General features: G+C 44.1%; 1 long non-coding RNA gene across 4 annotated transcripts in view; it reads right to left on the minus strand.

Annotated features, from left to right (window-relative positions):
* Positions 1-1583: 1583 nt before the first annotated feature.
* LOC119268096 overlaps positions 1584-13776 on the minus strand; it is a 16430-nt gene continuing 4237 nt past the window's right edge. For 2 of the 4 annotated variants that reach the window (XR_005132889.1, XR_005132897.1), the window contains one exon: positions 1584-1802. This is a non-coding gene — a long non-coding RNA (uncharacterized LOC119268096). Of the gene's footprint in view, positions 1803-4655; positions 4799-13776 lie in introns of those variants that run through there. The other 2 variants (XR_005132896.1, XR_005132890.1) reach the window with 2 other exon arrangements.

A 13776-nucleotide genomic window follows, 5' to 3' on the forward strand; every position in this document is an offset into this window, starting at 1 on the left:
ACCGCAGATTTTGGAAGTAGGGCGGTCACCTCGGTCATTGCAAATCTATTAAACAAGAAGATATCATGGATGTTTTCTTTATGACAGATGATGTCACGCCGGTTTACAGCAAACAGAGAAGATGACGTCACGGCGGTTCAATAACTACAAGAAGATGTTGAAGACGAAGATTTTTGCTAAGGATTGACATGAATCTGTTCAAATCAATCTGGGGCCTAATGTTGGGGATATTACTACTGGGCATAAACCGGCCTACCTGGGCCGGATTAACTCCATCAGTAGTTCAAAGGTGTTAAAGCCCAAAGAGGCAGATAAAGGCCCAGGGCCCGTAGTCGGTTTACAACCTGTAGCCATACATCAGCTTTGTGCACATACTTGTAATATGAGTTAGGAACAAGGAGAGACCAACCCGGATACGAGTATGAACCGGTGTTGGGACTCTCTGAACCGGCAGGCGTCACCCATGTATATAAGGGGACGACCCGGCGGCGGTTCAGGGACGACAGACAACGACTCGAGACATAAACGAAGCTTATTCGCTCCCTAGTCATCGAAACACCCATCAATTCCATCACAACTAGAAGTAGGCTTTTACCTTCATTGAAGGGGCCGAACTAGTATAAACTCTCTTGCGTCCTTGTGTCCGCTTTAACCCCTTCAAGCTAATCCGTAGCGATGGCTCCACGACTAAGTCCTTTCTCTAGGACATCTGCCGTGACAAAACCGACAATCCAGGAAAGGCGAATGTAGTGGTAGATGCTCTTAGTAGAAACCCCAGCTCGGGCAACGATAATCTACAGAACTTGAGACCTGAATTTCCGCAGGAGTTCGCCAAACACAACTTGGTGATGGTCACTGAAGGCAATGTGTCAAATTTGGAAATACAGCCTACCCTAATGTAACAGATTAAGAAGGCTCAGCATGGACACCCCAGCATCGAAGGCATAAAAAGAAAAGTGAGTCTGGGCAAGGCTTGAGAATTCGTCGTAGACGATAAGGGAATATTATGGTACGGATACAGACTTTGCGTACCAAATATAGAGGACCTCAAACAGCAAATTCTAGCCGAAGGCCACACTGCTCCATATTCAATCCATCCTGGAGGAACCAAGATGTACAAGGACATTCAGGAAATTTTTTGGTGGCACGGTATGAAGAGGGATATAGCCACATTCATTGCATGTTGTGATTCATGTCAGCGCATTAAGCCGAGCACCAAAAACCAGTAGGACTATTACAGCCAAATAGGATACCTGAGTGAAAGTGGGACGAAATTGGAATGGATTTTATTGTCGGACTACCTCGGTCACGACACAGAAATGATGCCATATGGGTCATCACAGATAGATTAACTAAGGAGGCACATTTCATCCCAGTAAAGACAACCCACACCACTCAGAAGCTTGCCAAACTTTATCTCTCCCGTATAGTTTGTCTGCATGGAATTCCAAAGACTATAATATCCGACAGAGGCACTCAATTCGTCTCTAGATTTTGGGATCATTTACAACAAGCTCTGGGAACTCAACTAGTATTTGGTACATCATACCACCCCCAGACTGGAGGACAAATTGAACGTGTGAACCAAATTCTAGAGGACATGCTAAGAGCATGTGTTCTCACCTATGGAACCAGCTGGGAAGAAAGCTTGCCGTATGCCGAGTTCGTGTACAACAACAGTTACCAAGCCAGTCTACAGATGGCACCTTTTCAAGCCTTGTACGGGCGAAGATGTCGTACCCCATTAAATTGGTCAGAAACAGGAGACAGTCGTATCTTCGGCCCAGACATGCTCAAGGAAGCTGAGGAGAAAGTTAGACTAATCAGGGATCGACTCAAGACAGCCAGAGCCGACAAAAGAGTTATTACGATCAAAAACATCATGAAGTCAGCTTTGAACCCCGGTTAATATGCGTACCTACGAGTATCTCCTATGAGGGGCCTGCAACGATTCAAAGTTAAAGGAAAGCTAGCACCATGGTTTATTGGACCCTTCTGTGTGATTGCACGAAGAGGCACAGTGGCCTACCAGCTAGACCTACCCGAAGAACAGTCAGACGTCCACGGCGTGCTCCATGTCTCACAGACGTCCAGCAACCCAGAAAAGCATGTATCTCATGATAACATTGACATTCAACCAGACCTCACCTACACGGAACGTCCAATAAAAATATTGGAGGAGTCTGGAAGAAGGACCCGTCAGAAAACAATTAAGTTTTTCAAGGTCCAGTGGAGTAATCACACCGAGGATGAAGCAACATGGAAAAGAGAGGATTTCCTTCGGGCAGAGTATCCACACCTATTTGAGGATCAGCTGAAATCTCGGGGACGAGATTTTTCCCAAGGGGGTAGGTGTTGTAACACCTCAAAATTTTGGTTTTGATTTTTATCAACTTCTTTATTTGATTTAAAGGTCACTTGAATTTTTCAAAAAAAAAGGGGCTCATCTTCCCAAATCTTTTTATGACAAATATTTCATGAGTTCTTCCCAATCTTGATTTTTGGTCTTGAAGATTTTTCATCTTGTGTTGGCTCAACACAAATAATTTTGGAAGGTTTTTACAATTCCTTTTTATTAAAAAGAATTCCTATAAATTATGAATTTTATTCATCCCCATTCAAAAATTACTCTCTTGCCATGACCTCTGTTGAAAACTTTCTTCCAAAAAACCACCTCCCCACTTTGGGTCAAGTCAAGCATCAAGTCCAGCAAAGTTCAACTTCCCCTAGATTTTATTTCTATTTATTTTAAACTCAAAATCTTTTTCTGCCATTTATTTGGACCTTAGTGATTTACAAAGGAACTACTAGATTTCCTTTGAGTTTTGGTTCCAAATAAATTCCTCTGGCTAGTCCTTAGTGTCCCCTCAGCCTAGATCCATCAAGATCTGCTAGTCCATAGTACAAATTATTCAAATTTTGCCTGCTGCAAGTTTGGACCAGATTTGCTATTTCTGGTGAATTTCATTCTTTTTCTTTTCCAAAAGTTCTGAGATAATTCAGGCAGTCTCCAGATGCATCAAGAAATCACTTCACCAAGTTTCAGCTCTAGAAGAATTTTCCACGTGCATAAATCATTTCATCGAACAGGTGGCCGGCACTGTTCCTGTCAAGTTTCAGAAGTTCAGTGTTGGGTTCAGTCGTCAGTGTCGTTTTCGTCAGGGCTCTTCGTCAATCTCGCCAGTAGCTGCCTTGGATCATTTCTCACTGCTCCTTCTTCTTATCCAATGCGCCGCACGGTTGTTTGGCCGGTCGCGAGCATCGGTGGAGACGTGTCACGTCAACTCCGGCGTCTTCCGCGGTGGCAGAACCGCCATGGCGACCAGCAGGGGCCAGCCCTGCAGTACGGCAACGTCCAGCATAGCCCACACCACCAGGAGCCTCCGCGTGGTCGTCCTCTTCCCTGTGCATGCTGCAGAACCGTCGCCGTGGCCTGAGAGGCGCAGAGCGCGTTCTCTGCCGCCGACGAGCCCGTGAGCTCTGTTCCGTCGAGGGCACGGGAGCAGGCCAAATCTGATCAAGCTTAGTTGTTGAATGGAACCAGTGAACCAATCCTAAGGTGCCCAGTCACCTAAACCTCCAGCCCGACCACTGCCTCGCTGTAATCGCTCGCCGGAGTGATCCCGTTCTCGGCAACCGCCTCGGGCCGGCTATTAATAGAGGCCCCGAGCTCGCCTTCAACCCAGCACCACCCCTCCACCTCACCAGAGTCGCACCCAACCGCTAGAAGGACCTCGAGGAGGCCTTCTTCCCCAACTCCGGCCGCCATGACCCGCTCTGGTAGCCAGCTTGATTCACTCGATTCCTTGCATAGCTCTAGCTCAAACTTGGGGAGGAACCTCCTAGTGCACCCACTCCCCTAACCCGCGCTTCAATTTGGCGTTTGCAGCTCTCTTCGGAGGGATCCATCCTCGACCGAACCGCCGTCCGCTGGAGTGGAAGCCGCCGTCGGCATGGTGCTCGCCGATGACCAAATCCACCACCCACCAACGCGGAATTGTCCCGTGAGTGCAACCATACCCTTGCCCTCCTCCGGATCACCGTCGATTGTCGTCGGCGATCATCGTTTGCTTTGGCCGGTTGTGGGATTTTAAACCTGACATGCGGGACCCCCTCGTCAGCCTCTCCTCTTTTATTTGAAACGTTTTCTGAAAGCGCCTTCGGGCAAAGTACGTTTTCCCTTTGGGTTGGCGTATTTCCAACCGAAATGTTTTCTATTTTTTTAAACTAGCCCCTGGAAAGTTTCTGTTTCATCACAGATTAGTCCCTGGACTAAAACCTTAATAACTTTTGAACAGAAGATGATTTTGAGTTGATTATTTTTCTGTCATCTTTATTTTTCTATCTAGTTTTTTATCATATTTATTTAAAAAAATTGGAACAATTTTTATGCACGCACGGTATTTACGTTAGTATCCGATTTCTTTTATAACATAGATACCGAAGAAGGTGAGAGAGCCGCAAACTTCGCCGAGCTAGACTCCGACTACTCCGAACCAGGCAAGCATGTTTGAACCTTTGATATGATGAGTGTTTTTCATGATTGCTTAAGTGGTTTTCTCATGACATGTTTATATAAGCATTTTTGAATGTTATATTTCATGCAAGCAAGCTGCAAGTGAGCTTCGAAATTCGATGTGTTCATATGATGGTGAGATAACCTGATCATGTGGTGGCATGATAGGTCGCAAGCTGGTATTGTTGAAGCATGCCAATTTTATATCAACTGTTTAACTCCAGTATTAACGTGGATCAAGTCTTGTTCCCGTTCGTCCCCTTCCGTGCTACCACATGTTTTCTGCAAAGAATACAGTTTAGTAAGTTGGAAACCTCTTTCCTTGTACACACCAAATAGAGTGGCCGTGATGAGGGTTCCATGTCCCTGGATTAAAGCCCGTCATCCGATTAGGCGGCATGGGTGTTTCCGGTTGGGACCGAGAGGGGGGCACCCCTTAGAGCGCGCGATATAAATTTGATCCCATGCTATTCGAGGTTGTAGCCTCCCCGTCTTAGAGTTTTTCTTGAACGTTGCCTAGGGTGATTCCTGGCAGTGGAATGTGGAATGGGTGTGTACTGGTTAGATGTGTTTCTCCTAAAATACGTAAACGGAACTAGTCCTTTGTGACTACTGAAATCCGTTGGTTGTGGTTAAAGAGTACAAACTCTGCAGAGTCAAAACCATTCGAGTAACCATGTCCATGGTCAATGACTTTGATCAACATATTAATGTCAATCTCAGTATCAGTCTCAGTGTCAGTCTCAATGACAGTCTCCGGAGAATAAGCATGAAACTGAGAGTGGTAAACTCGGCCGAATGTATTCCTGTGGATGGACTAACCAGTTTATTATCATGTACCGAGTATTCCGTGGAATGATGTTACCTTCATGAGCTACTTGAATTCGAATGATGAGATATAAGCTCTTTATGTGATGTCGCTCAGACGTCCGACTGTGGCATTCTTGTTATTTACTTTGATATAAGCCCTTTATGTGATGTCGCTTAGACGTCCGACTGTGGCATTCTTGTTATTTACTTTGATATAAGCCCTTTATGTGATGTCGCTTAGACGTCCGACTATGGCATTCTTGCTATTTACTTTTGATATAAGCCTTTTATGTGATGTCGCTCAGACGTCCGACTGCGGCATCATTGTTATTTACTTTCATTATAAGCCCTTTTCGAGATGTCGCTTAGACGTCCGACTGTGGCACATACTATCATTTACGTTTCAATATAAGCCCTTTATGTGGTGTCGCCCTGACGCCCGACTGCGGCATGTTAAGTTATTTTTCCTTTCGAGGCGTCGCTTCAGACACCCGATCGGTCTTCAACTATTTTATTGGGATTTCGGGAGGACTACCGCCTGACTTCCTTTTTATTTAACATGCAGTGCAAATTTATTATCTAAGTGTGCATTACCAGTCTGCTCATGTGCATCATGTTTGCATTCGTTATATCTTATGTCCAAACTGTCTTGCAAGTACATTCAAAGTACTCACCTGGCTTGTTGATTTGGCTAGATGTTAACGAAGGCGATCTTATGGATGAAGAGTACGATAGCGAGTCCGACGCCTAGAGGAGTCCCAGTCAGTCCCGTGCGATCCTGGAGTTCTTCACTTGTACTATATACGCTTCCGCTACCCTAATAAAATCATCGAGCCTCACTTCGGCGCTTGATGAGCTGTAAGATTTTGGAGTCATGTCACCCACTTCACTGTGACATATCCACCACCACTTTTATTACGAGTCAGTAGTTATGCCACCATACCCTTTGTGTCATATCCACCTTTATGTATAATATCGGCGTGCTTGTAATAAATTGTTGAGCAGCCTCAGCTCAACCTTGTATAATATTTAGTACTTCTGGATTTCTGTATCAAGGATTTGTCTACCAGTAAGGAGGATTCTTCTATACTGGTCTGATAATAATGGTCGGTTTTTGAATAAATGTTTTATTGGAAAACTGGTCCTGACAGATGTGATCACAGACATGACGAGGAGTCTCGAAATGGTCGAGACATGAAGATTGATATATTGGAAGCCTACATTTGGATATCGGAAGTGTTCCGGGTGAAATCGGGATTTTACTGGAGTACCGGGAGGTTACCGGAACCCCCCGGGGACTTAATGGGCCTTAGTGGGCCTTGGTGGAAGAGAGGAGAGGCGGCCAGGGCAAGGGTCGTGCCCCCTCCCCCCTAGTCCGAATAGGACAAGGAGAGGGGGCGGCGCCCCCCTTCGTTCTTCTCCTCCACCTCTCTCCTTCTCTCTCCTAGTCCAACAAGGAAAAAGGAAGAGAGTCCTACTCTCGGTAGGAGTAGGACTCCTCCTGGCACGCCCCTCTCTAGGCCGGCCGCACCCCCCCTTGCTCCTTTATATACGGGGGCAGGGGGCACCCCAGAGACACAACAATTGATCGTTTGATCTTTTAGCCGTGTGCGGTGCCCCCCTCCATCATAGTCCACCTCGATAATACTGTAGCGGTGCTTAGGCGAAGCCCTGCGTCGGTAGAACATCATCATCGTTACTACGCCGTCGTGCTGACGAAACTCTCCCTCGACACTCGGCTGGTCGGAGTTCGAGGGACGTCATCGGGTTGAACGTGTGCTGAACTCGAAGGTGCCGTGCGTTCGGTATTTGATCGGTCGGATCTGAAGACGACTACATCAACCGCATTATGCTAACGCTTCCACTTTCGGTCTACGAGGGTACGTGGACAACACTCTCCTCTCTCGTTGCTATGCATCACCATGATCTTGAGTGTGCATAGGAAAATTTTGAAATTACTACATTCCCCAATAGTGGCATCCGAGTCTGGTTTTATGCGTAGATGTCATATGCACGAGTAGAACACAAGTGAGTTGTGGGCGATATAAGTCATGCTGCTTACCAGCATGTCATATTTTGGTTCGGCGGTATTGTTGGATGAAGCGGCCAGTACCGACATTACATGTACGCTTACGCGAGACTGGTTCTACCGACGTGCTTTGCACATAGGTGGCTGACGGGTGTCAGTTTCTCCAACTTTAGTTGAACCGAGTGTGGCTACGCCCGGTCCTTGTGAAGGTTAAAACATCACCAACTTGACAAACTATCGTTGTGGTTTTCATGCGTAGGTAAGAACGGTTCTTGCTAAGCCCTTAGCAGCCACGTAAAATTTGCAACAACAAAGTAGAGGACGTCTAACTTATTTTTGCAGGGCATGTTGTGATGTGATATGGTCAAGACATGGTGCTAAATTTTATTGTATGAGATGATCATGTTTTGTAACCGAGTTATCGGCAACTGGAAGGAGCCATATGGTTGCCGCTTTATTGTATGCAATGCAATCGCCCTGTAATGTGTTATTTTATCACTAAGCGGTAGCGATAGTCATAAAAGCATAAGATTAACGACATGACAACGATGCTATGATGGAGATCAAGGTGTCACACCGGTGATGATGGTAATCATGACGGTGCTTCGAAGATGGAGATCACAAGCACAAGATGATGATGGCCATATCATATCACTTATATTGATTGCATGTGATGTTTATCTTTTATGCATCTTATCTTGCTTTGATTGGCGGTAGCATTATAAGATGATCACTCGCTAAATTATCAAAGTATAAGTGTTCTCCCTGAGTATGCACCGTTGCAAAGTTCTTCGTGCTGAGACACCACGTGATGATCAGGTGTGATAGGCTCTACGTTCAAATACAACGGGTGCAAAACAGTTGCACACGCGGAATACTCAGGTTAAACTTGACGAGCCTAGCATATAACAGATATGGCCTCGGAACACGGAGACCGAAAGGTTGAGCGTGAATCATATAGTAGATATGATCAATATAGTGATGTTCACCATTGAAACTACTCCATCTCACGTGATGATCGGACATGGTTTAGTTGATATGCATCACATGATCATTTAGAGGATTAGAGGGATGTCTATCTAAATGGGAGTTCTTAAGTAATATTATCAATTGAACTTAAATTTATCATGAACTTAGTACCTAATAGTATCTTGCTTGTCTGTGTTGATTGTAGATAGATGGACTGTGCTGTTGTTCCATTGAATTTTAATGCGTTCCTTGAGAAAGCAAAGTTGAAAGATGATGGTAGCAATTACACGAACTGGGTCCGTAACTTGAGGATTATCCTCATTGCTGCTCAGAAGAATTACGTTCTGGAAGCACCGCTGAGTGCCAGGCCTGCTGCTGATGCAACTGACGACGTTAAGAATGTCTAGGCAGAGCAAAGCTGATGACTACTCAATAGGTCAGTGTGCCATGCTTTACGGCTTAGAACCGGTATTTCAACGACATTTTGAACGTCATGGAGCATATGAGATGTTCTAGGAGTTGAAGTTAATATTTCAGAAGAATGCCCGGATTGAGAGATATGAAGTCTCCAATAAGTTCTACAGCTGCAAGATGGAGGACAATAGTTCTGTCAGTGAGCATATACTCAACATGTGTGGGTACTGCAATCACTTGATTCAACTGGGAGTTAATCTTCCGGATGATACCGTTATTGACAAAATTCTTCAATCACTGCCACCAAGATAGAAGAGCTTCGTGATGAACTATAACATGCAAGGGATGGATAAGACGATTCCCGAGCTCTTCGCAATGTTAAAGGCTGCGGAGGTAGAAATCAAAAAGGAGCATCAGGTGTTGATGGTCAATAAGACCACCAGTTTCAAGAAAAAGGGCAAAGGGAAGAAGAAGGAGAACTTCAAGAAGAACATCAAGCAAGTTGCTGCTCAGGAGAAGAAACCCAAGTCTGGACCTAAGCCTGAGACTGAGTGCTTCTACAGCAAGCAGACTGGTCACTGGAAGCGGAACTGCCCCAAGTATTTGGCGGATAAGAAGGATGGCAAGGTGAAGAAAGGTATATATGATATACATGTTATTGATGTGACCTTACTATTGCTCGCAGTAGCACCTGGGTATTTGATACTGGTTCTGTTGCTAATATTTGCAACTCGAAACAGGGGCTACGGATTAAGCGAGGATTGGCTAAGGACGAGGTGACGATGCGCGTGAGAAATGGTTCCAAAGTCGATGTGATCGCAATCGGCACGCTACCTCTACATCTACCTTCGGGATTAGTATTAGACCTAAATAATTGTTATTTGGTGCCAGCGTTGAGCATGAACATTATATCTGGATCTTGTTTGATGCGAGACGGTTATTCATTTAAATCAGAGAATAATGGTTGTTCCATTTATATGAGTAATATCTTTTATGGTCACGCACCCTTGAAGAGTGTTCTATTTTTGTTGAATCTCGATAGTGCAACTTATTTGTGGCACTGCCGTTTAGGTCATATCAGTGTAAAGCGCATGAAGAAACTTCATACTGATCGACTTTTGGAACCACTTGATTATGAATCACTTGGTACTTGCGAACCATGCCTCATGGGCAAGATGACTAAAACACCGTTCTCCGGTACTATGGAGAGAGCAACAAATTTTTTGGAGATCATACAAACAGAGGCATGTGGTCCGATGAATGTTGAGGCTCATGGCGGATATCGTTATTTTCTCACCTTCACATATGATTTAAGCAGATATGGATATATCTACTTAATGAAACATAAGTCTGAAATGTTTGAAAAGTTCAAAGAATTTCAGAGTGAAGATGAGAATCATCGTAACAAGAAAATAAAGTTTCTACGATCTGATCGTGGAGGAGAATATTTGAGTTATGAGTTTGGTCTTCATTTGAAACAATGCGGAATAGTTCTGCAACTCACGCCACCCGGAACACCACAGCGTAATGGTGTGTCCGAACGTCGTAATCGTACTTTACTAGATATGGTGCGATCTATGATGTCTCTTACTGATTTACCGCTATCGTTTCGGGGTTATGCTTTAGAGACGGCCGCATTCACGTTAAATAGGGCACCATCGAAATCCGTTGAGATGACGCCTTATGAACTATGGTTTGGCAAGAAACCAAAGTTGTCATTTTTGAAAGTTTGGGGCTGCGATGCTTATGTGAAAAAGTTTCAACCTGATAAGCTTGAACCCAAATCGAAGAAATGTGTTTTCATAGGATACCCAAAGGAGACTGTTGGGTAAACCTTCTATTACAGATCCGAAGGCAAGACTTTTGTTGCTAAATTCGGAGTTTTTCTTGAGAAGGGGTTTCTCTCGAAAGAAGTGAGTGGGAGAAAAGTAGAACTTGATGAGGTAATTGTACCTGCTCCCTTATTGGAAAGTAGTTCATCACAGAAACCGGTTTCTGCGACACCTACACCAATTAGTGAGGAAGTTAATAATGATGATCATGAAACTTCAGATCAAGTTGTTGCTGAACCTCGTAGGTCAACCAGAGTAAGATCCGCACCAAAGTGATACGGTAATCCTGTTCTGGAAGTTATGTTAGTAGACCCTGACGAACCTACGAACTATGAAGAAGCGATGATAAGCCTAGATTCCACGAAATGGCTTGAGGCCATGAAATCTGAGATGGGATCCATGTATGAGAACAAAGTGTGAACTTTGGTTGACTTGACTGATGATCGGCAAGCAATTGAGAATAAATGAATCTTCAAGAAGAAGATTGACGCTGACGATAATGTTACTATCTATAAAGCTCCACTTGTTGCGAAAGGTTTTTGACAAGTTCAAGGGATTGACTACGATGAGACCTTCTCACCCGTAGCGATGCTTAAGTCTGTCCGAATCATGTTAGCAATTGCCGCATTTTATGATTATGAAATTTGGCAAATAGATGTCAAAACTGCATTCTTGAATGGATTTCTGGAAGAAGAATTGTATATGATGCAACTGGAAGGTTTTGTCGATCCAAAGGGAGCTAACAAAGTGTGCAAACTCCAGTGATCCATTTATGGACTGGTGCAAGCCTCTCGGAGTTGGAATAAACGCTTTGATAGTGTGATCAAAGCATTTGGTTTTGTATAGGCTTTTGGAGAAACCTGTATTTACAAGAAAGTGAGTGGGAGCTCTGTAGCATTTCTAAAATTATATGTGAATGACATATTGTTGATTGGAAATGATATAGAATTTCTGGATAGCATAAAAGGGTACTTGAATAAGAGTTTTTCAATGAAAGACCTCGTTGAAGCTGCTTATATATTGGGCATCAAGATCTATAGAGATAGATCAAGACACTTAATTGGACTTTCACAAAGCACATACCTTGACAAAGTTTTAAAGAAGATCAAAATGGATCAAACAAAGAAAGGGTTCTTGCTTGTGTTACAAGGTGTGAAGTTGAGTAAGACTCAATGCCCAACCACTACAGAAGATGGAGAGAAAATGAAAAATGTTCCCTATGCTTCAGCCATAGGCTCTATCATGTATGCAATGTTGTGTACCAGACCTGATGTGTGCCTTGCTATAAGTCTAGCAGGGAGGTACCAAAGTAATCCAGGAGTTGATCACTGGACAGCGGTCAAGAACATCCTGAAATACCTGAAAAGGACTAAGGATATGTTCTTGTTTATGGAGGTGACAAAGAGCTCATCATAAATGGATACGTTGATGCAAGCTTTAACATTGATCCGGACGATTCTAAATCGCAAACCGGATACGTGTTTACATTGAACGGTGGAGCTGTCAGTTGGTGCAGTTCTAAACAAAGCGTCGTGGCGGGATCTACATGTGAAGCGGAGTACATAGCTACTTTAGAAGCAGCAAATGAAGGAGTCTGGATGAAGGAGTTCATATCCGATCTAGGTGTCATACCTAGTGCATCGGGTCCAATGAAAATCTTTTGTGACAATACTGGTGCAATTGCCTTGGCGAAGGAATCCAGATTTCACAAGAGAACCAAGCACATCAAGAGACGCTTCAATTCCATCCGGGATCTAGTCCAGGTGGGAGACATAGAAATTTTCAAGATACATACAGATCTGAATTTTGCAGACCCGTTGACTAAGCCTCTTCCACGAGCAAAACATGATCAGCACCAAGGCTTCATAGGTGTTAGAACAATTACTGTATAATCTAGATTATTGACTCTAGTGCAAGTGGAAGACTGAAGAAAATATGCCCTAGAGGCAATAATAAAGTTATTATTTATTTCCTTATATCATGAGAAATGTTTATTATTCATGCTAGAATTGTATTGACTGGAAACAAAATACATGTGTGAATACATAGACAAATAGTATGTCACTAGTATGCCTCTACTTGACTAGCTCGTTGATCGAAGATGGTTAAGTTTCCTAGCCGTTGACATGGGTTTTCATTTGAGTAACGGGATCACATCATTAGAAGAATGATGTGATTGACTTGACCCATTCCGTTAGCTTATCACCCGATCGTTTAGTATGTTGCTATTGCTTTCTTCATGACTTATACATGTTCCTATGACTATGAGATTATGCAACTCCCGTTTATCGGTGGAACACTTTATGTGCTAGCAAATTTCACAATGTAACTGGGTGATTATAAAGGTGCTCTACAGGTGTCTCCAAAGGTACTTGTTGGGTTGGCGTATTTCGAGATTAAAATTTGTCACTTTGATTGTTAGAGAGGTATCTCTGTGCCCTCTCGATAATGCACATCACTTAAGCCTTGCAAGCATTGCAACTAATGAGTTAGTTGCGGGATGATGTATTACAGAACAAGTAAAGAGACTTGCCGGTAACAAGATTGAACTAGGTATTGAGATACCGACGATCGAATCTCGGGCAACTAACATACTGATGACAAAGGGAACAACGTATGTTGTTATGCGGTCTGACCGATAAAGATCTTCGTAGAATATGTGGGCGCCAATATGAGCATCTAGGTTTCGCTATTGGTTATTGACTGGAGACGTGTCTTGGTCATGTCTACATAGTTCTCGAACCCGTTGGGTCCGCACGCTTAACGTTTCAATGACAGTTATATTATGAGTTTATATGTTTTGATGTCCCGAAGGTTGTTCGGAGTCCCGGATGTGATCACGGACATGACGAGGAGTCTTGAAATGGTCAAGACATGAAGATTGATATATTGGAAGCCTATGTTTGGATATCGGAAGTGTTCCGGGTGAAATCGGAATTTTACCGGAGTACCGGGAGGTTACCGGAACCCCTCGCGGACTTAATGGGCCTTAGTGGGCCTTGATGGAAGAAAGGAGAGGTGTCCAGGGCAGGGGCCTCGCCCCCTCCCCCCTAGTCCGAATAGGATAAGGAGAGGGGGGCGGCGCCCCCCTTCCTTCTTCTCGTCCACCTCTTTCCCTTCTCTCTCCTAGTCCAACAAGGAAAAAGGGGGGAGTCCTACTCCCAGTAGCAGTAGGACTCCTCCTGGCGCGTCCCTGGCGCGTCCCT

This window comes from Triticum dicoccoides, chromosome 3A (assembly GCF_002162155.2).
Source record: "Triticum dicoccoides isolate Atlit2015 ecotype Zavitan chromosome 3A, WEW_v2.0, whole genome shotgun sequence".
NCBI lineage: Eukaryota > Viridiplantae > Streptophyta > Magnoliopsida > Poales > Poaceae > Triticum > Triticum dicoccoides.